The sequence below is a fragment of the Octopus sinensis genome, unplaced genomic scaffold (assembly GCF_006345805.1).
Source record: "Octopus sinensis unplaced genomic scaffold, ASM634580v1 Contig18899, whole genome shotgun sequence".
In the NCBI taxonomy this organism is placed as follows: Eukaryota; Metazoa; Mollusca; class Cephalopoda; order Octopoda; family Octopodidae; genus Octopus; species Octopus sinensis.
Genome location: NW_021836125.1, coordinates 191293 through 215155, shown reverse-complemented (window position 1 = coordinate 215155; position 23863 = coordinate 191293). Strand labels below are relative to the sequence as shown.

General features: G+C 35.6%; 1 pseudogene; it reads left to right on the top strand.

Moving 5' to 3' along the window:
* The first annotated feature begins 1794 nt into the window (after nucleotides 1-1794).
* On the top strand, nucleotides 1795-1913 carry LOC115231796 (annotated as a pseudogene).
* The last annotated feature ends 21950 nt before the right edge of the window (nucleotides 1914-23863 follow it).

The following is a 23863-nucleotide window of genomic DNA, read 5'->3' as shown; positions in this document are numbered from 1 at the left end:
AGGGCAAAAAGTATTCAAAATTTATCCTATAAAAGATTTCCGATGAATTATTTGGAAACATTTGTTGGGTCATTGCGCAAACTCTGAAGTCAGTTCAGGTTTTTTGTAAGATAAAAGTATGTTAGACATCAATTATCAATGATCGGCACTCATTTGAAGTTTATGGGTTAATTTGAGTATTGAGATATTTAGATTTGATATCATCATCGACAGTTTGCTTAAGCCCTGGCTAATCGAAGTTGCTTTTTTAAGTTTATTTAAAAAGGTTAACGCTTCTCCTTCGCTTTCTACAACTACAGAGAATGACAGAATAATGAAATACTCTTTAATTTCAGATGTTTTGGATATTATTGTTACCAATAAGGAATCTATAAAGTTTATATTTCTTGAACTATAACTTGACAGTCTTCGAAGTCGGAAAGGCTTGGTCCCAACTAGTATGGGTCACTTTGAAATTCTGTTAGTCTTTCTTGACAAATTTTCAGGATTGACGAAGAAGAAACGACGAGGCCCAAAAAAGTTATAAATGTAATAAAGTATGGAAATGATTTTTTGACAAATGAAAATTTTTATTAATTTGTTTTTTTAAAATCGAAGGTTTTGTTTTAATTATATACAACTCTCAATCTGTACAGCGCCAATGGGACGAAATCTCTTGTCAGGCAATCTTCGAAGGCCTGCTTCCTGTCTCCAATCAACACCGTGTCGCTTGCCTCCGTGCAGGTCGCTGTGAAAGCAGCGGTGTCTGGTTAAAGGCTCTCCCTCTCCCTTCCATCGGGAACCTGTTGGACAAGGAATGCCTAAGAATCGCAATCTCCCTCCGTGTCGGGCTGAAAATCTGCCAGTCGCACAAATGCCGTTGTGGGGGAACTGTTGACGAGTACGGTTTGCATCCCCTCGCTTGCCGGCGGAGTGCCGGTCGTGCCCCCCGTCACAGTGAACTCAACTCAGTCGTACAGAGAGCCCTCGCCTCAGCAGGCATCCCGTCTATCCTTGAACCTGTTGGATTGGTTAGAGGGGATGGCAAACGCCCTGACGGCATGTCCACCTTCCCCTACGAGCAGGGGAAATCCCTTATTTGGGATTCTACCTGCTCGGACACGTTCTCGCTGGGAAATCTCGCGCTGTCCGCCGCCAATCCTGGGCACGCTTCCAGGCAGGCCGAGGAGCGAAAGATTCTCAAGTACGGCCACCTGTCCAACTCGCTGCTCTTTACTCCAATTGCCTTGGAGTCCTCCGGGATCTTCGGTCCCAAGACACTCCGCTTCCTTCGCTCGCTCGGTCGACGGATTTCAAGGACTAGTCACGATCCAAGAGAGTTTTCTTGGCTCCTGGAACGTCTGTCGATTGCTGTGATCCGAGGGAACGTCTTCGCCATTCGCGCGGCTGGTCGGGTGTCTCGTGAGGCCTTTAACTAACTTAGCTATCTGTAATTTTTGTCTTGTTTGTATAAATTTAATAAAAAAAAAAAAAAAAAAAAATTATATACATGTGTATGATATTAAGGAAATTTTCTGATTGAGAAGGTAATTATTTTATTTTTGTGAAATCAGAGAGTTATTCAATAGTAGCTTTAAAAAAACTTAATTGAATAAAGTCTTCCAAATCGGAAGTCTTCGGACGACTATTACCGGCAAAAAGGACAAGCTTCTAGTTTGAGATGCCACTTGCGTCGACTCTTATCGGCGAAAATGCTACACTAACTTGCAGCAAACCAGGCTCCACAGTAATCGGGAGGGGGGGAAATAGAAGAGGTCAAAACACACGTATACTCTATAATTAATTTTATTAGTAACGTACGATCATACTTAGTCGTAAATACCCGTTCCCAATCGAACACGGCAGTTAAGCGATTACAGCATGTTCTAGTACTTGGCTGGGTGATCGCCTGGGAACAAACAGTGTCGTACGGCAAATTTTGTCAATCTGTCATTTTCTAATGGTGGCAAATGATAGTTTTTCGTCGTATTCTCGGATATTTTCCGTGATGTTGGTTGCTTCAAAGTTGCTCCCAAGAAACTTTCTTTTATACGCCCTTCTTCTTTCCTAAGACATCGACCAAAATCTGGTACCCGCGAGGAAGAACCACTACGCATACCAAGTGGGATTGCCCACAACACTGCTGAACTCTGTTTAATGAAGAAGTGCGATCTGGACATTGCGTGGGTGCAAGAAACAAAGCTGTCATCCAAAACCTTTATGCTCAATTTTTCAGGTTACTTATACATCCGGCCTGACAGACCGTACTCTTTTAACTCTTATCAGAAAATCAAGATGAATTGCGAAAAAGATGAACAGTTGATGGAAGTGTGAGTTGGCTTTCCAGGGAAGTCAGCTTTCTTACTAAAATAAGAAAAAAGAGATGTCTGGACGTGACCGGACAAGGGGACAGCATTTTTAAAGGAAAAGAAACACTAATTAATGATAATTTTAATCCTTGAACTTTTTTTCTGAATTTATTAAAAAAATTTGTCAGTTATCTTAATTTCGATTCTGAACAATATAATATTTATAAACCTCAAAGAATATCGTTCTTCCCATTACAATTTTGTAAAAGCCTTCCTTTGGAACTGTGGGAGAACTTATCCGCCAGGGGTAGAGACCCTTTACAAGCAGTATATCGAGCCAACAATAGGCTATGCATGTGCTGCTTGGGGCTGTAACCTGACGGCAACGAACCGGCTAAAAATCGAAAAAATTCAAGAACGATCTATCAACCTACTGAAGGACCATACCGATAGGGAAATTGTCCATAGAACACTGGAGTCTCTCGTAGAGGCAAATGGGGGGGATCGTGGAAATGGACCACAAACCATTCACCGTACATACAGAAAGTGTGTTGGGTCACGGTCGGAACATCGTGAAAAGATGGCTCGACTGTTGAGAAGTGTCGGAATCACCTGAACGTGTTAGTTAATGGTTAAGACGGTGATTTTGTTTGGCTTAAATAATAATAATAATAAAAAGAAGGAACTGAGTGCACGGGAGGACTGGGTTAAATCCGCTCTTTCCCATCTGTTAGGAAGAGCTTTCAGGATGCCCAGGAATGGGTCGCCTAACCTGCATTAGTGCTTCAATCGACGCTTTAGCTCAAACCTATCGTTGAATGTACTGAAGAAGCTAGCCAAAACCCCTCCTCCTGGCTTGCGGGGGAGGACTGGTGCTGGGGTTACGCCGTCAGGATTCTTCCGTGTTTTGAACAACACGAGCACCAAAGTTGCGAGTTATCGCTACTCTTGCAGGTTAAAGAGATATTTAGTAGGCATATTCCTGCGAATCGTGTTGTCCCCCTTGCGGATTGCAGAGTGACCTGAAAGATACCTCGGTAACAACTCAGGAGTGACGTTATGAGTTGCATCAATCGTACCATATTTTACACGATCGTGCGTAAGGCTTTTACACAATCCGCAAGAAAGGCCGAGCTGGAAGAGCTGACTGGGCACAATTATAATGTGAGCAATGGGATCAAGAGAGAGACTCCCATTTTGGTGCGTACTGTACTTCGTCGGAAACGAGCTGCCAAATGGGAACTCGACAACTTCAGACGTGCCTAGGCAGTAAGTGAGGAGCTGATTCTCGTTTATCAAAAAAGGTCTTATTTCATGAGTCTCGATGTCAGCTCATTCAAGAGAACAACCTGTTTGAGTTTAATCGCAAGCTGTTCTATCGACGACTGGACGGAGAGACGAAGAAGGGTACCCCGAAAAAGGTCGAAATGCTTGACATATGGGGGAGTATGTGGAATGCATGTCCTCGCAAGGGTATATCGTTTTCGTTTTGTGGATCCGATGCTCCCTTGATGACCAAGTTTTGTGGTGTCTCTGACATCCACAAGAAGATTGATGAGGTAGTAACTCGTCTCTCTGACTGGAAGACACCTGGGGTCGATAGGGTGTATAATTTCTTTATAAAAAATTGCAAACAATCGAACAGTTTACACCTGACCCTGGCTCGATTCCAGAGTGGTTATGTACTGTGGTAACTTATTTGATTCCTAAGGTAGATAACCCTTTCGCTCTGACGAATAAATCGTCCGATAACCTGTATGCCCAACCTGTACAAGTTGATGACTAACTTGGTGGCTACTGAGGTCATAAATTTTGTGGAGGAGAATTGGATTCTGTCCGAGAACCAGTTCGAACCAGACCCACAAATGCTTTGCAAGAGCCCACGGATAAAAATGTAATTCAAATGTTTGTTTTATTCCATAAAGAGTAATTGTATTAACGCTTTCAAAGCATGATATAAAAAATCTGCATGTTCTTTGTTAAATTTTTATCTATAATTTCCATCTCTCCTGTCAGATTTGTCTCCATCCCTTATCCAACGATATGCTTTCGTTCTTTAGATATTGAGTTCTATTGCTGTTTTTTCCAATCCTCACCTGATTCTGTAGCTGAAATTAAATTTAGTTTGTTTTTATGCATTTGATGTTTCTTTTACAATAATCTACGTAACATTTTTATTTGCCGGGTCAAAATATAATATTTATAATAAAAGTAATCCTTTATTGATCTCATTCAGTTCGTTATTAATCCTAATCCTAATTAGTCTACTGTTAATTCCAATTAGTTTACTGTTAGTCCCACATAGTTTTCTTCTAAACCATCTTAGTCTTCTGCTAATCCCACTTAGTTTAGTGTTAATCTCATTAAGTATGAGAAATGGTATAGTTATGTTCAGAAAGCGATTAAAGATGAGAGGTATAAATGTGTGCTCATTTTTAAACAAAATTCCAAAAGATTAACCATTAGGCACATTAAGAGATTAGTAAAACATTATTCCAAACTCCTATAATTCTACACTTAACGAATCGCCGTTATTCGTCGAGTATTTTTTGAAAATGTTGTCATCTACTGTCTCTAAAACTTCATTATTTTCTGAAATTCCAAATCCCGCCTTCAAAAATTTTTCTGCCCTTATTGCAAATTGGGACAGGTCTTTTGGAGTAAATTGAGACCGGATTTCACACAGTTGGTAAAAGAATTTTAAATTCTCAATCCATTCTTCGGAAGGTTCTTCTTCAAACTAAAAATAAATAAAAAAAAGAACATCGAGCTGTTCTTTGAGTTTTTTGACAACTGGATGGAATGGATTTATTTCCATAATTTTTTTCAATTGTTTAAAATAACTGAAAATTTCATTTTTATAAATCAAACTTGGCTTGGGCTAAATCGTTTTTTTCGTGTGCCTGAGAAGTAATAAATTTCAACAAATTTCCAGATACCCCATTAAAATCTCCCTTTACAATACAAGATGAAGAAATTAAGCGATTTGAAATAACTACATCATTCAGTGCTGATTCGAGAATTGTTTTTGATTTTGATATGAACTTTGAGTAAAATTTGTTATAAGTTTCCATTTGTTCTTTCAGGTCATTTTTGTCAAACAGGTCATCCATGTTTGCAAGTGCGATATTGACTAGTGAGATCCCACGATAACTCTCTAATTTTCCCAATAGATGCTCGTCTAACGATTCAAACAAATATATAATTTCAATGTTTCTTTTGAAGAGAAGTTCCACAAACGGAGACTTTGTTACCTCTATCCGACTGCTTCCACCAAAATAATATAACGACTTCTGATCAGGTTCCATACGAGAAATGTATTTTTTCAAAGTTGTCATCTCGTTGGGGTTTTTGGAGCTAGGAAATCGCAAAATATCCGCTAGACGATTTCTATTAATTTCGTCTTCATCAATTCCAAGTTTAAGTTTATTTGAATAAAGGTTCCAAATTTTTCCCATAACAACTTCATTGGTTGCAAATGAGTGGAGAGTCTTTTTTATTATTTTTCTTCGTATTAACTTGAGTAGTTTGCTTTCCTGTAAATGTTCTCGAGACACACTAAGCGGGAGATCTTCCGAATTGACTATGATGAAAAGGAAATTTAAATATCTTGGCATGAATTCTTCGTCTCCAAATGAGTCAGTTATAAAAACGCGTCTGGTATACAGCTAAATTAGTTTAGTGTGTCATGGGATTAGAACAACCCGAAAATGGCTTAATTTCTTCCCGATTGTATGTTCTCTGTTACTAAAAACTTCTGAAGGAACAAAAATTATGGCAGAAAAAGGAACTTCGCCTTCTACGTTCAAGTGAATGTAATGGAGAGGATTTTCAGTGTCCTTCGTGATTGATTTATAAAATTCTGCATATTCTAATTCAGTTACATCCAATGGACTACACATCAATTTTACATATTTACTTTTGCATCCAAATCGGTTTAACAGGATTTACGTACTTCCATTCTCCGCCTGTTGACTGCTCTTCTTCTTGACCCTGTGAATATAAAAATAAAAAATAACATCTTGCCACAAATAGATAGGATAATTAATAAACTGACTATAAGTTTCTATCAGTTCTTTTAATTTTTGGGTTTTTATAAAATGTGTCGAATCTTCTCTCAGCCGAAAAATTATGCGAGTTCCTCTTCCCAAAGTATTTCCATCCGGGTCTTTGACAATATTGAAACTCTTTGAGTCGGAAGTCCAAATATATTGATCGTCAAAATTCGACTTTGAAACGACAGTTACTTGGTCGGCCACTAGGAACTGCATTAAACCAAATACCAAGAAACAAAGAATAAAATCCAACTCCAAATTTTCCAATTAAATCATTTTCCAAATTCTCAGCCTCATTTTTCGAAAATTCTTCAAGGAATTTTGCTGTTGCTGAATTGGCTATGGTTCCAAGATTATTAATAAGTTCATTTTTTGTCATTCCAATTCCAGTGTCTTCAAATGTCAGAGTCCCATTTTCCAAATTTGCCTAAAAAGTAATTTACTAAAATCATTGACTTTGACTCTTATTTTAAGTTCAGGATTGGTGTCCAAAACAGAAGGGTCCGTTAAAGCTAACATTCGGATTTTGTCACAAGCATCTGAACCGTTTGATATAAGTTCTCGGACAAAAATCTAGAATTAGCCTGATGATCAGTAGGGTACATCTCGAACTTTGTAGATTGACCGAATTATGACGTTCATCATATTTTTAACATCAGCTTTAAATGGGTATTGTTCCATATCTTGAGAATTTAAGTTTTCTCTAAATTGTGTTATAAGCTTAATTAACTTGACCATGGCGTCAGGTGAAGTCCCTGGTGAAAAAGGTGGGATTTCATTGGATTCTTCTGTAGATCTCGTGAAACTGATTTCTATCTGTTTAAAATACTGCTCTCACTCCAACAAGCAGAAATTAGAATAAATGCTAGAATTTTTAGCATTAGACTAATGAATTATTCAAGAATTCAATATTGGTTTGAAATATATGTTAGGTTTCTTTTAACGAAACAAATTTTTTTTATCAAACAGTAAATAAATTAAACTACTTGTTAATTTTTTAACTTTATTTTGTAAAAAATGGTTAAAAATATGAAAACAGCGCACTACACAGCTTAAAGAAAAAAGAAAAATTAGCTAAATCTTAAAATACTCAGTACACAAAAACGGATACGCTTATACAATTCTCTGGTTAAACCTATTCTCCTTTATAATTCCGGAACATGGAGACTTTCTGATACGGACAATTTGAATCTAGATTACTTTCATGGAGACCGCCAAGAATAGAGGGAAATGAACCAAACTAATAACTCTTGTTGTTTCTTTCGCTGCAAAAGCTTTGTCATGATCCATGACATCGCGAAAGTGCATAAAAATAATCTGAAACAATAAACGTCGAAAATGGGGCTAAACTTTTTAATTTTTTCGCAAGATAATACCCCTTTCTATTTTTCAAGGACAGTAACTGAATATATAAAAGACAAATTCAATAGAGCATGTTTGGATACGATGAAGAGTAAATCCATCCAAAAATTTAAAAGATTTGGAAACAAAATTCTTTCCAATATGGGAGCCACCACCAAAAAAATACCTAGAAAAGCTAGTTATGTCAATGAAAAAAAACTTAAAAGTTTATGAGGCACATACAGCTTTCAATGTGAAAAGCACTCACTCTCTAAAAATAACCCAACTACCTTTAATGACTGTCCCTGGGCCTTGTTTATTGTCATTGCAAAACTCATCCTCAAAGGAAATTGCAGCCTTTTAAATCTAAATGGTAATTCATCAGAAATTATCGGAATTCGTGGAATATATACATCCTCACCTCTATACTTACCTGTTAATATCGTCGCCTCTATTACGTTATCCATCAAATTTTTGATAACTAACCTCGTTCCGTTGCATAATTTAGGTGGCGCAAGATTTCGTAATAAAACCACTGGAACGCCTATCTTTAACTTTAAAAAATGATTCGGCATTCCAAGGGATCTAAGGAGTTTAAAAATTCAATCCGGTTGAATTTTTAGAAAATAACAAAAAAATAAAAAAAACAAATAAAAATAAATAATTTAAAAACAAAAAAATAAAAAAAAAACAAAAAAAAACTTTAAAAATTTGTGAAATAGTATAAACAAAAAAAATCTCTGCCGCCACGGCAACAACCTGTCTAATTTTTTTAACAGCCAATTAAGATAATGCTTAAGAGCCTTTATAGTCCGGAGATTTAGCTTAGTGACCTTGATTAGACAAACCACTGGCGGAGATTGGGCAGGCAGAGTAGCAGCAGCCAAAAAAGCGACGCACAAAAAAGATTTAATTAATTACCTTAAGCTGACCGTTTTTTCTTCAGCTTCGTCTTCCCTCCTTCGGTTATCTATTGAAAAAATTATTTTTGAATAATAAAAAAGTTTAGGAAAAGAGGCATCCGAAAATAAATTCTATCTTTACGAAAAACTTAACTAAATAGTTAATATTTTTACGCAAATTCTTCTGATTGCGCTGTCAATTGGTGGTAAATTCTGTTAATGATTGTGCTAATGTGGTTTCAACTATCAAAGTGTTTTTCAAAATCTGTTAATTGCACACTCTATTCAAGGTCGTGCGTCAATTGGTGGTAAATTGTGTTAATGATTGTGCTAATGTGGTTTCAACTATCAAAGTGGTTTTTCAAAATCTGTTAATTGCACACTCTATTCAAGGTCGTGCAATCTGTAATTGCACATTCTGTCAAAGTCAAATATGATAATAGCTTTAATTTTGATTCATGGTCGATAATGATATATGCATTTAATTTTTAAGAGAAAATCATAGGATGAATTGAATTTCTTTATCGCGAATAATTGAAAGTTCATCATTGTTAATATTCTTGCTGTCGTTTTCATCAAGGATATTCTTAATACGTGAGATTTTTGCCTCGAAGGTTTTAATGGACCTCATCATGAATGTCGAGGACATTAACGTTGTTCATTTTAATCAAATGCAGAAAATAATTTTTTGATTTTTTGGCGGGAAGGTTTTAAGGACTTCATCATGTAAGTCGAGGACATCGTAGTTGTTCATTTTAACCAAAATACAGAAAATTTTTTTTTAATTTTTTTTGGGGGGGAAGGTTTTAAGGACTTCATCATGTAAGTCGAGGACATCGTAGTTGTTCATTTTAACCAAAATGCAGAAAATTTTTTTTAATTTTTTTTTGGGGGAAGGTTTTAAGGACCTCATCATGTAAGTCGAGGACATCGTAGTTGTTCATTTTAACCAAAATGCAGAAAATTTTTTTTAATTTTTTTTTGGGGGGAAGGTTTTAAGGACTTCATCATGTAAGTCGAGGACATCGTAGTTGTTCATTTTAACCAAAATGCAGAAAATTTTTTTTTAATTTTTTTTTGGGGGGAAGGTTTTAAGGACTTCATCATGTAAGTCGAGGACATCGTAGTTGTTCATTTGAACCAAAATGCAGAAAATTTTTTTTTAATTTTTTTTTGGGGGGAAGGTTTTAAGGACTTCATCATGTAAGTCGAGGACATCGTAGTTGTTCATTTTAACCAAAATGCAGAAAATTTTTTTTAATTTTTTTTTGGGGGGAAGGTTTTAAGGACTTCATCATGTAAGTCGAGGACATCGTAGTTGTTCATTTTAACCAAAATGCAGAAAATTTTTTTTAATTTTTTTTGGGGGGCAAGGTTTTAAGGACTTCATCATGTAAGTCGAGGACATCGTAGTTGTTCATTTTAACCAAAATGCAGAAAATTTTTTTTTAATTTTTTTTGGGGGGCAAGGTTTTAAGGACTTCATCATGTAAGTCGAGGACATCGTAGTTGTTCATTTTAACCAAAATGCAGAAAATTTTTTTTTAATTTTTTTGGGGGGCAAGGTTTTAAGGACTTCATCATGTAAGTCGAGGACATCGTAGTTGTTCATTTTAACCAAAATGCAGAAAATTTTTTTTAATTTTTTTGGGGGGCAAGGTTTTAAGGACTTCATCATGTAAGTCGAGGACATCGTAGTTGTTCATTTTAACCAAAATGCAGAAAATTTTTTTTTAATTTTTTTTGGGGGGCAAGGTTTTAAGGACTTCATCATGTAAGTCGAGGACATCGTAGTTGTTCATTTTAACCAAAATGCAGAAAATTTTTTTTTAATTTTTTTTGGGGGGCAAGGTTTTAAGGACTTCATCATGTAAGTCGAGGACATCGTAGTTGTTCATTTTAACCAAAATGCAGAAAATTTTTTTTTAATTTTTTTTTGGGGGAAGGTTTTAAGGACTTCATCATGTAAGTCGAGGACATCGTAGTTGTTCATTTTAACCAAAATGCAGAAAAGTTCTTTTCAATTTTTTTTTGGCGGGAAGGTTTTAAGGACCTCATCATGTAAGTCGAGGACATCGTATTGCCAATTTGAAGTTGGTGTGCACACACAGACAGACACACACCATACCATTTTATTATTAAGATTTAAAGACACTATTCATTTTCACGTATAGGGTCAAACTACTAAGTAAAGTCAACAAACTAATAAATTCTCCCAGCGAGATTACTAAGTAAAGACACTATATTCAAAATAGCACTCATTAAAATGAAAATCCTAGATGGAATTATTAACATTTTGAAATGTTATTTTATCTGAAGAAAGTGTTGCCACTAATAATCTTGCTTTAGACGCAACACGCTCATTTTCATCATTCCCCAGTCGAACAGCAAGAGACAGAATATCATCACAGTTGATTAAAAGACGAATTCGTTCAATCATATCAAGAACCACATCCAACATCTTCTCTCTAATTAACAAATAAGTCGATTCAAGATTCTAAAATAAACATTAACAATCCATTACTCTCCGAACTAGCGAAAAAACAAACGTGAGAATTTCGGAATCAGTGTAATTTCTGACTATAGTACAAATTATTTCCAAGACGATGATAGCACATTTCTACAAACTATAAAAGCAATAAAAACCTCAGAAATTACAGAAAGACTGTTCAATTTAGTAACAACTCGATGAATAAGCGGTTTCATCCTTTCAATGTTAGAATACAAAGCCCACTGGAACGCATGTAAACGAAACTCACCGAACTCAGAATCTAGAAATTAAAATATTTCTTCAATACTCAAAAAGTAAAGACCCGTCGCACTCTCAAACTCCACATCAGAAATCAAGAAAAATGACAACCCCATACACTTTCCGGCCAGTTGTAAAGTGACAGGATTAGGGTCATTTTCATACGAAAGAAGATGCTCCCTAATGAACGACAGAGAATCAAATGAGAATGGTTTACTCGAAAATTCAAAAACACAACACAGTCCACCAATTATGGAAGCTCTACAAAATATAAACCAATGGAAACACCGTATTCCACTATTTGTCTGCTCTAAATAAGCGCCCACCAATCTCTCCGCATAAACACCGGGATTTCCATCAAAGACCACAGCTTCTCGAATGCACTCAACCGACAGTTCCCTCACCTTCAAATTAACATCGAGAATTGTGGCACAAAACGTAACACGGAATTGAGAAGCAAATGGCAAAAGGCACTTGCCAGCCCGGTAAATAAACTCACGTATGAGAGACAAACAGTTTAATTTAGTTAGCAAAGACTGATTGTGTATCAGTGCTCGAATAAGTGCCCCAACTATAAACATAGCGGAAGAATCAAGTGCCCCAGGAGGACATTTCACCAAAATTGCAAGCAAAACTGCAGTGCAATCCTCTTTATTCCTGCACTTTGCACTGAAAAGCCCATTTCGGAAAATGGAAGCGAAACATCGAATTCCCTTATCGGGGAGGCCAAACCCGTGAATGACAGATTGAGGACACTTAAGTAATAATCCGTCCACCACACCACGAATACTCTTGAAAGACTGGTTGAATACATCGGGATCTATGTTCTGTGAATGAATGAGAGAAACATGCCTTAATAAACAAATCCATTGAATTCCACGCGACATGTTGCAATTGAACGTCGGAATCACAAAGAAGCTCAAATAATGCTTGAAATACTGGCATGGAAAATTGCGAAGAGTCGAAATTAGCACACTGACACACAAATCCGAAAAATTGTGCTGCGATAAGTCGTCGAGTAGTGGTCTGATTGACCAACTTGTCGACAATGAAGTTTATCACATTCCCACAACTCTCTTTGTCGCCGATATTAATCAGAAAATGTTCATATCGAGTAATTTCCTAAAACTAAACAAATATATAACACCAAGAGGATGTCATCACGTTCTAACAAATCAAAAACAATCCTTTCCATTATTCGTCGATATTCCGATCCCAAATAAATCACCGTATTCCAAGACAGGCAGACTAATCCTTCCAAATCTAGAGTTTGGTCGCAAAACTAAATAATATAAAATATTACATACAAGAGGAATTATGAACTGGGAAAAGACAGATTGTTTGAACTGGCAGACTAGTCCAAGTATTTTGCAGATTTGTTTATCTTTTGACTAAAAATTAATCTGAATCAAATAAAACGGCAAATCGGGAAAGTCTTGGTAAAATAGTTTCTAGAGCTAAGTTGCCCGAAGTAGTGTAAAACTTTTGCAATGCCTCAAAAGCACTTTGTCGAACTACTTCCGCAGAATCCTTCAATCCAGAAATGAGAAAGTCGGAGTATTTAGTCGCCATGAACACGGCCTGTTCTCTATTTAAGGAAGAGAGAATATATCCCATTGCCACATGGAATGCAGCATGTAATCGAGTGTTCTCACAAAGACTCTCTGATAATAATTTATCAATAATCTCTTCATATCTTCTCGACCCGAATTTTCTGCAAATATCAGCCAGAGCCGACAAAGCCGCCTAAACCGAGATGTGAAAATGTGAAATAAACATTATGAACATGAGCAAACTGATCATTGGAAACAACGTCTAGAACCAATCGACAAAAAACTCCCAAAATGATCGCAACAGTCTTCATGCTGTTTGTTGCAATAATTTTCCACACACGAACGGAGACTTGGCAAACGTGATTGGAAGAATCAAATCGATTAATATATAGAATCGATAGAACGCGACCAAGCATATCATCACCAAATATAGTACGAATAGTCTAAAAGTTAAAGAAGGTTAATAAACGGCAATGTTGGCATCACTTGTGCGAACTATCTCCATGCTCTCTTCGTCAGTCGAGACAGTCACTCCTAACACAATATACAAGCAGGGAAACCAATTAGCTGACAAAACAGTTGTCCGATGAGATGGACAGACCACTTACGTACAAGTTTATCAACATGAAACAATGACTTTTGAATATGAGGTACAACCAAATGGACTGAAGAATCCCCAAGTCGGCCAAAAATGCACATTAACAGCTGAAGAGCTGTTTCTCTTAGACTATCGTGATTGAATTTCTAATGAAAATAGAAAAAAAAATTAACCTCAACTACAGAACTCACGAGCAGTGGAATATGCGGAGTCAGTTCATTCGGGAAATCAACAACAATATACATGGCAACCCTCAGGAGGCCATCCACCCTGTACAAGTCAGCATCACCTGTAACTAAAGCCTCCATTAGTTCATCCAACACATTCACCACTTTATTTACCCCCATCACTTTAATCATTTCGTAGTATCCTTACACTATTTCTACTCTCATTACTAACCTCTGGCACCCCCTTGTCGGTCAAATACAGTATCCTTTCTCGTCATGAGATTGTACAACCATTCCAGAGTGTCATCGATATTCGAGGTAGTCAGCGCAACAGTTGCGAATGCCTTGGCAGTCATTATTCGAACTTCACTGTTAATACTGTGAAAGCAGGCCTTCAAATTAGGCAGTACCTCCTCGCTATAGGCACAAAGATCCTAAGAATGTCGGATAATAAAAACTGACTTTAACGTTGGCCAATGAAGCAAGTCGTGAGAAAATAAGGGCAGACAAATAATTGTTCTTTGGGTCTGGATCACGGAAGCCGTATTGAATAACAGGAAAAATGATTGAGAGTGAGGGAGAGTCGATTGCATAAACAAACTTGACTTGTGACAAGGTGTTCAACGCTTTATGAATGAGTTCATTATTGGAAAGGGCAGATATAAGAACATCCACAACCTCTGAAAATATACCAATGAGAAAAAACTCGCAATTTCTGGATTTTTGATAACGGATCCAATTTTATTGAGGGTCCTCACTGCACTTTCTCTAACCGTACAAGTTATGTCATTCAGAGTCTGGAGAATTTTGGGCATAACTTGAGGGAGGGCTTGAGACATAACTGGGGATGAAGAATCCGCAATCGTAGAAATAATTTCAATAGAACCTATCACTCAAAACACCACACTCACCACTCCTTGTTCTCCACGAACGGTCTGATAATGCTTCCAATAGTTTTGGCAGAATTTGTTTCATTCCATGCGAACTAAGATTTCCCATTACAACACGACAACAATCCGAAGCGGCCTAAACACCTTCAAATAAACAAACCACCTTTCTCACATTATTGGCCGAATCACCGATAAGAATTAAAAGGTTGGGAAGAAATAAAACAGTATACGGCTCGAATGTCCTTCCCATCAATATAAACAGTGCCTCAAAAAGAAAGGCGGCGTCTATAACATGTTTATCAAAAAATTGACTTTCTCGTCCGGTATTTTCCTTTGTGTTGAAATTTTGAGTAAGAAATGCTATAATATCGTATTTCTTTATAGAGGACAATCCAATTCCTTTACAGAGTCCAGCTAATCCAAACGCAAATCCACGTCTCTCGGCATATTTAGTAGATTCGGTCAATCCTTTTCTCATTCGATCGATGTAGGCGATCTCGGAATCCTTAATCGCCTTAATAAATGTTGGCAAACATCGAGCAATGTTTTCTTGCACCTATAATTCGCATTAAAATCAGCATAATAACCATTTGAGAAGGCGTTGATAAAACTCCCAAAAGATTTTCCAGGATCTCCAACATCCTTTGATCATTAGCATCCAAATGGTGTGCAAGGGATCCCATTATTGTTATTAAAACGTGCTTTTTTGTATAAAGTTGCTCAGTGGCTTCCGAGTTAAGAAGTCCTTTGAGAAATGGCAACAAAACTTCGACGTGTTTCTATCCAAATTAATATAAAGGGACAAACTCCCCCATGTTTATCTGTAAGATTAATTGCAAAGTTGAAAAAAAGACTCTCCACGTCCGAACAGCAGTCGTCAACAGCAAAGGTAAGAATAAATTTAAGCAAATCGATCATTATGAGGCAAGAATCACCATAAAAACTGCTGAGGTGTAACATAGCCAGACCCGAGCCATGTCTTATCCACCATTTGTCCACAACTACTACATTGATGTGACCCTTCCTTTGGTCTTTATACTAACAATAATTTATCGATAATATGAAAACAGGCAAATTCTGATGGTAAATTTGTTTTATTTGTTCCAAAATCACATCTATGGGGCGACCGTGGAGTTTTGGAAACACATAACACAACGCCTGGGAAGCTGTTTCTCGGACTTGTAGGTTTTCTGAAAATGCCATTTCTAACAAGCGGTCAAAAACATCCCAATCAACGTCAAAATTAACCAAATCAAGTATTCTATAAACAACATAATTGATTTTTCAAACTCTTGTGCCAAATTTCAAATATTTTCATTAGTTTTGCAATGCAAGGATGTAATAACAGAGCAAAAAATTTCAATCCCCAGTCTTCTATCTTTTTGTACCGAAACATTAACTGACAGGGGCATTTTTAGAAAAGTCTATTTCAAATTAAGTAACCAAAAACCTCAAATCCTAGACGTTTAAAATATAGACTATCAGCTTGTAAAAATTTGTTAATTTCATCTATTTCTGAAATACAATTCTCTTTCAATTCACAAAAAAACGCCGCAAATCTTAGCAATCGTGCTGCTTCATCGTTCATATCGCAAAAATCATTCAAAATCATGGCGGCTAATTCAACTATTTCTACAATAGCAAGCTGATGGACATTGGACTAGAGAAGTAAAATAGAAAAAATACCACTTCCTCAAGACAAACTGATTCGATGAATTCAAGATAGTCAAAAAGTAGAACCACGAAATGATTGCATGAAATGACTGAAGTGGTAACAAAACGATCGTATATCTTCCAGGTAATTATAGACTTGATCAGAAAAATCAAATAGCACGTCTGAAAAATGGCAAATTCATTGGAAAGTGTTGATTTTGAACGAATTATTCGTAGTAATTCCGTCACGTTCTTTTCAAAAACAGTTTGGTGAATAGGAGGGAGTCTTTGAAGGCCATTTTTGTTCCAGAGATATAAATTCCTATAATCTAATTCTCACAAATCGAACTCTCTGCATCCGACAAAGCAGGGAATGCATATTTGACCAGAGAATGAGTCAGCTAATCCCGACATCGTAAATTAAGTTGTCCTTGAGAAGACGGTCAGAATGTCTGAGTAAAAAAACAAAGTTTTGTGGCGTTATGTAAGAAGAATTCACCTTTTCCATTATTTTAATAAACCACGAAGATCTATCAACCATCTACGCCAATATACATGCTTAATACTGAGTGGAGTTTGTTGGCTAATTCTGCTTCTTCCGCCAATTTGTCTTTAATTTTCAACAATTGCGTTTCCGTAATGGAAATTCCCATGAAACTGCATTTGAACGTATCCTAAGCATAAGGGTAACAAATTTATCAAACCTCGTCAATTCTTGATTTAGAAATTTTCTTGTTTACTTCATTAAACCTAAAATATCAAAAATACACAAACATTTCAAGCATTCCCACGTCGTGCAAATCTCCGACTTTGGCCGAATCCATCACTTGACAATCGGACAGACTCACAGTAGACGCAATAATTTCTTCATTAACAAAATACAGACGGTCCAATAGGACAGGAGAAAGAGCGAGTCGTACATTTTTTATTCTCGACAATAAGTCGCAAAGGTTCACCACAGCCTCCGAATTGATATTATTTGATATTAAAGTGAGATATTCGTCGACTGAAAATACAGAAAAATCGAAATTCGCCAATAAAAAGCCCGGATTATCTAAATAATAAAAATATAAAAGAACAGATTAGTGGACAAGTCAGCGAAAGAATCACAGTCTTGAGAAAGAAGGAAATCATCTTTCTTAATTTGGGAGAATATAATCTTAAAAATCAACTCATTCGCGATGGTTTCAACATGCAATGGGACGACAATAAAGTCTAAATAATTCAAAATACAAAAAGCAATGCCGAAATGCCTTTCACGTTGTCTATAAAAAGACAGCCTGATTAAGCAGTTCTGAAACACAAAATTCGGGTATTTCAACGCAAAGTTTACTGACTTCACAAGGCGGTGACAAATTACAAAACAACAAAACGACAGCGAGAACTGCCAGTAATAAATAACAAGCAACCTTCTATCCAGCGGTGACAAATTACCAAAATAACAAAACGACAGCGAGCAATGCCAGTAATAAATACAAGCAACCTCTCTCCAGACTATCCAATCCGCCCACAGCAATCCCATTTTATAAGCAATGGTCAAATCTGGATTTAACAAGGCAATAAAAACCTTCAGAATTGTAACACGCAAGAGCTCTGTCAGTAAACAAATTACATTTTTTAATTAAACTCTTTACTTGTTCCGGACTGGGCACAATCGTACTATACAGTCACTACAATTAAATACGTAATCAAATAAGCCAAGGAAAGTAATTTTTGTTGAGGACATTTTTCAGTTGTGCATTTCTCCATATAACTCTGGACAGACTCAACACATCGAGAAGTAAATTCTCTGTCGAGACTATCCATAATATTCGAACAAAAACCCACCATCATTGCGCAATAAATGCAACGACAGACGCAAAAAAAACAGATGAAAAACCAGGAGAGTTGAATAACTTGGTGTTGGCTAAACAATCAGTCTATTTATAAACTACAAATAATGAAGATTAAGGTCGGAATTAGACCAGAAGTATTGACATTTTGGGGAAGAACTGTAGTCCAGTTAGTAAATACTGCCATCAGCCCGGCAGTAATACGTGGAGAAGCTGACAATATAAAAGTAATGAGTTACTTGTAGTCATGAGAAGAGGGAGAAGAGTGTCAAACACATGAGCACATAATTTGATAGTCGGGGTCCTTAATTTAGAAAATAAAGATATTGCGAGCAAAACATTTTCTTTGCTGCTGACATCCGACAAATTTTTCAGGCCTGGTTTATAGCAACTTAACAAAAATGACTTTTAGTCAGCATCGTCAAGTGTCAAACACATGAGCACATAATTTTAATCGCGGGGTCCTTAATTTAGACAATAAAGATATTGCGAGCAAAACATTTCTTTGCTGCTGACATCCGACAAATTTTTCAGGCCTGGTTTATAGCAACTTAACAAAATGACTTTTAGTCAGCATCGTCAAAAGAGACATGGCTGTTTCGTCGTCAAATCCAGCCGAGTACAGCACAGTGAGGGCTCTAGTTGACATTTCCTTGTTCGTTGGATAACTCTTCATGTTTTCTACAGGTTTGAAATAAAATGTCCAACCAATAAATTGAGTGGATAGAGAAATGAGGGATTCCTTATCGTACACCATTCCTCCGCCAACGACACTAAAAACTAACAGAATTAGCAAAATAAAACAAACTCGGACAAAAAACGACCCAACTTCTCTTTAGCATGCTTAAAACTGCAGGGAACACAACAGATGAGATGAGATCTCGGCCAACAATTGATATTACATGCTTCAGCCCATTCTTAAATAATGACACACTTTGATACCAAAAACGATAGGAAGGCTTTGAAACAGCTTTTGCATGTAAAATACTTTGTGGTCAATAACTCGGCTATTAAAGTCTAAAATTAATCAATAAATGACCCCCTGGGACTCGGTGGGAAGATGATTAGAACGACGGAGCAAAATGACTGATCAAGTAAAAATTCCTAGATCGTCTTTGAACACATATTGCACAATGTCCTTAAAATACTGATGCTGAGAAATTTTGGAGAGTTGTGCTAAAAAATAATTTTAAATATAACAACCAGAGAGAAAATCTGAGTAAACTGAGACTTTAACATGGTCCGAAAAATCATTTCATATTTAGGGGCAAGACAGCAATGTGAGCTAATTTAGCTTGAATATTAAACTGAAATACTTATAGTAGTTACTTACTATAAATACAACACATCTGTGACAAATTCATCGGTTGAATTAATTACAATTCCGTCATTATATTAACTGTTAAATCATTATTTTATTGGCTTCGTCGCCATTCAGTGGTACGTCGAATGTTCCCATTTATCAACATGATTTGCCAAAACAGTACATATTTGATTCATAATATTCAAGTTTTTGAAACAAATAAATGCAAAAATATTCGGTTTTATATCAGAATTGTGGGCTTGAATTAAATAAAGATGATTGAAATACGAAATCATTTCTTGGTGTTCATGATTATCAATTCTGAAAAGTAAATCAGCAAAAATTTACGGGAAATATGAAAGCAAAAATCCGATGGAGATAATCAAATAAGTTATCTTCAATTTCGGCCTGCATGTTATAAAATCTCTAAATTCTGTTCAAAAATGGTAACACGTGTATGACTCAACAAGACCAAATTCCAGTAATCTGCTATTTAGTCGAAATTGAAACAAAAATTATGAACTAAATAAATTTAATATCAGAATACTTTTTTCGACAATTAAAAAAATTAATTCTAAAATATTGCAGAGCTTTCTGAATTAATTTATTTTATCAATTGTAATTATACGTCTAATCCAGAATGTTTATTTGTAATATTAAATTGTTTTTATATTTTTAATTAAAATATAAGCTTTATCGACTATTATGTCTCGTACTTTCGTGCAGAATCGAGGAATAAGGTTAAGGACTCGTTGAACTACAGCATCCTCTCCAGTTACGTCCCAAAAAATAATGGTAGATTTTTAAATAAAAATTATCCTTCTAGGACTAAGGAGTGGTGCTTATTACCGAATACTACGATTACAGTTTTTAAATGGATTCCCTGTATTTTCTTAATGTTGATTTATGTTTAGCCTCATCAGTAATCCAAAATGAATTTACTTTAGAAACCTAAAATGTCAAATGGAGTGTGGTCGAATTTGGATCAGTCATTCTTTCTCCTTTAAACCAGGACTCTTTTATGCCATACTCGTCTTTCAAACACAACACATAGTATACTAATCATCCTTAGATTAAGAATATTCGTTTCATTTGTTATTGATTGTTTTATTGCATCTTTTATTGATTTATTAATAGAAAAATAAGCTTTCTAGTGAAATAATAATAAAATAGTATGGTGTGTCTGCACCAATTTCAAAATAGCAAGATACTGATAAATTGTGAAAATACTTTTTCCTTATAATTAGTCAATAATGGGGAACAAGTGATGAGGTGAGGTCCTTTAAAAACATTCCACCTAAAAATCTAACATATTAACAATACCTTCGATGACGTGATCCTTAAAACCTTCACACCAAGAAAATTTAAAAAAAATTTGCATACTGGTTAAAATAAGCAAAGTGAATGTTTTCGACTTTTATGATAAGATCCCTTTAAATATTATAAGCAAAAAAGTAAAGAATTATTTTCACTTGACAGTTCCTCAGACGATGTCCAACAAGACTGAAAGAGATGAAGAGTCTTTTGGGGACCTTATTTTTCATTAAAATCTTCGTACAGCATGAAGAAATACAGGCATAAATTTTAATATTTTTGTAATTGAAATAAAAAGAGTCCAAGACGAAAGACAAGCTCGATCTGCGAGAATGCCAGAGAACGGTTACGTGCATAAATTATTGAAGGATCGATTATCAATAATGCTTTTTTTCGAATATAACCGCTACCAATAAACTAGCATCATTCATAATTGGAAAAATCAAAAAATCTATCTTCATTAAAAATTTTTAGATACGGAAGTTTTGTAAGCTATCTTAATTCAGAAAAATATTGAATGGATTCCAAGATATCAGTTTGGCTAAAGAAAAATGAAAAAATACTACTCGTAATTGACCAATGTCCATCTCACAAGATTTTTACAAATTTACAGCAAATGAAATAATGTTTTTCCCGGCAAGTGCTACATGTTGTTACAGCCGATGGACCAAGGAGTTATTAAGATATTCAAGACGCTAGTCAATAAATTCAAATTCTTGAAATTATTAAAAAAATGAACTCGGAAAATCATCATTTGAGGCATGTAAAAAATAAACCAATAATAAACTGTTTCAATAATCTAAATGGACCCACAATTTATTGAAAAATATATGATGAGTCTTCGCCTGAAACCTATCAGGGATTTGTGTTGACTACAAATAAATGATCCATTCGAGAGCAAGTGTATCTTCTATACGAGCATACGAGAGTGAATAAATTATGGACAAGTTGGATAAAAATTATGATGAGGACATTGATTGTGGAGGACAAAAGAATGAACAAGTCGTTTTAGAAAATGAACAATGTAATGAATAGTGTCTATATAATTATAAAATACTTCATATAGAAAGATGAAGTTAATTTAAATGTCTTCAATCACCTTGATAATTATTTTTATTAAACAAAAGAATGAAGTGAATTATTTTTCTTCCTCTTATTACATATTCTTTTTAGAACAATCTTCTTGTCTCTTATGCCCAATAATCATAGTCGGTACATAGAGGTCCTCGTCCACACGTATTCCTGATTCAGAAGAATCCTTCGGTGACACCCAATCACTGCTTGCTCTCATCGGGAACCGATATTCCATGTCTTGTCTCCTCATGCATACTCTCTATATTTTTCTTAAAACGAGTGTTTGGATATATGCCTTCACTCTGTCTTCCATTGCGATAGAATGCAGATGACTTTTGAAGAATCTTGAGACAATTCCGTCGCAAGTAAGTACAACAGGGATTATTTTCACTTTAGCCCGATGAATCACCCCTAATTCAATTTCCAAAAGGTCATATTTGTGGAACTTTTATCATCTTGATAATATTAGTTGAAACATTAAAACAAGTATTAAAACGAGAATACTGATTTTTTAAAGGAAGTGAATGTCTTCATTTTTTAATTAGTCTTTAAATTTAAAAAAATGCATTTTATTAATTGATAAAAAAATTCGGACCTCGGAAATCGTCAAATATGATGTCACAAAAATTCAAATCAACTTTATTTATAGAAGTTAATTTATGGAATTAATTAAGAAAATTTTACCGGTCCGAAGTGGACCCCGCCAACATAATTGACGTTGCGTTGCCTCTCACGATAGCAACGGAGATCACTGGAGAAGCCACCGGGTCTCACGTGTGTCGTGGCTTTTTAATGTGGCTAAGCGTCCAAGCTTCTTTAGGAAGCGAAGCGATTTCCACAAATTATTTTTGGGTTTGCTTTTATTGGGCTTGTCCTTAACGGTTCGAAATCTGAGCTGCCTTGGTTTCCAAATCAGTAGCAAGGAGATTAGAAAGGCTCTCAGTGACCACAAAAAAGAAATAGAAATCCTTATCTTACGTATCTGCAAACTTGAATCTCATCTGGAGCTTTCCTAATGAAGAACTATTTTTTATTCCGAAACTTACTTTCCTTATGCACTCATCGCCTTTCTTTCTCAAGCAAGAACATCTATCTCGTCTTTATAATTTGGTTTCAAAACCCCCGAGTTGCTGGTGAATATCATATTCAAACCTGGTGCCATACTACGTGGCAATTTACCTAATCGTTGCGGGGGCATCGATATCCGCTTTGCAGAGATTTATCCCTGCCATGCTATCTATCATCGTTGTCCGATTCCACTAATTTTGTCAACTCTGTTTTCTTTTCCTCTTCTGAATACGCCTTGACATTGAGATTTTCCCGCCACATCAATGCAAAACAATTTTAACCTTATAATTTTTGATTGATTTATTTTATTAAAACACAAAGACCATTTTATATAAAATTTAGAAAATAATGTAATTTGTATGTGTATCAAAGAGTTTCAGCCTTTCTATTGTTTAGTTATACAGTCCGACCTCTAATTGGGGCGCACCTCCAGGGGTGGGGCACCTCTTTTTTGGGGAAAACTCTGTTTTGGGGCATTATAAATTTTTTTAACCAAATCATAAAAAATCAATTAATTTTAACATCTCTATTTGGGGCATTGATTTTTTATTAAATAAAATTAATTATACCAATTTAAAAATAAATATTTTAAGACACCGTTTCATTTCAAATTTCTTGTGTAATGCCTTTGAATTATGAAACCAAGTTGAAGATTGCTGATCATTTTTTAAAGAAAGAACATTCTGAGAGGAGATTATCCATAATGTAAAATACTAGCAAGGGAACTATTTTTCGTATAAAAAAGAATATTCTTCCATTTATCAAAAAGGATTTCTTTCCTCATCATTAAGTGAAAATAAAAACGGATTTGATGAAAAAGTCCTTGATATTTTTCAGCGTCTAAGGGATCAGAATGTTCCAGTTTCTGGAACTCTTTTAAAAAAAATTTCCCTAACTGTTTCTTCGAGAATGGGCTTAAACAAGTTTAAAGCTTCAAATGGATGGTTAGAAAAATTCAAGCAGAGGCATGAATTAAAATTCCGAACATTGTCAGGCGAATCCGCATCTGCTGATCATGCGATAATTTTGAATTTTTTATCAGAATTAAATATCAAAGTTGAACAATATGGAAAGGA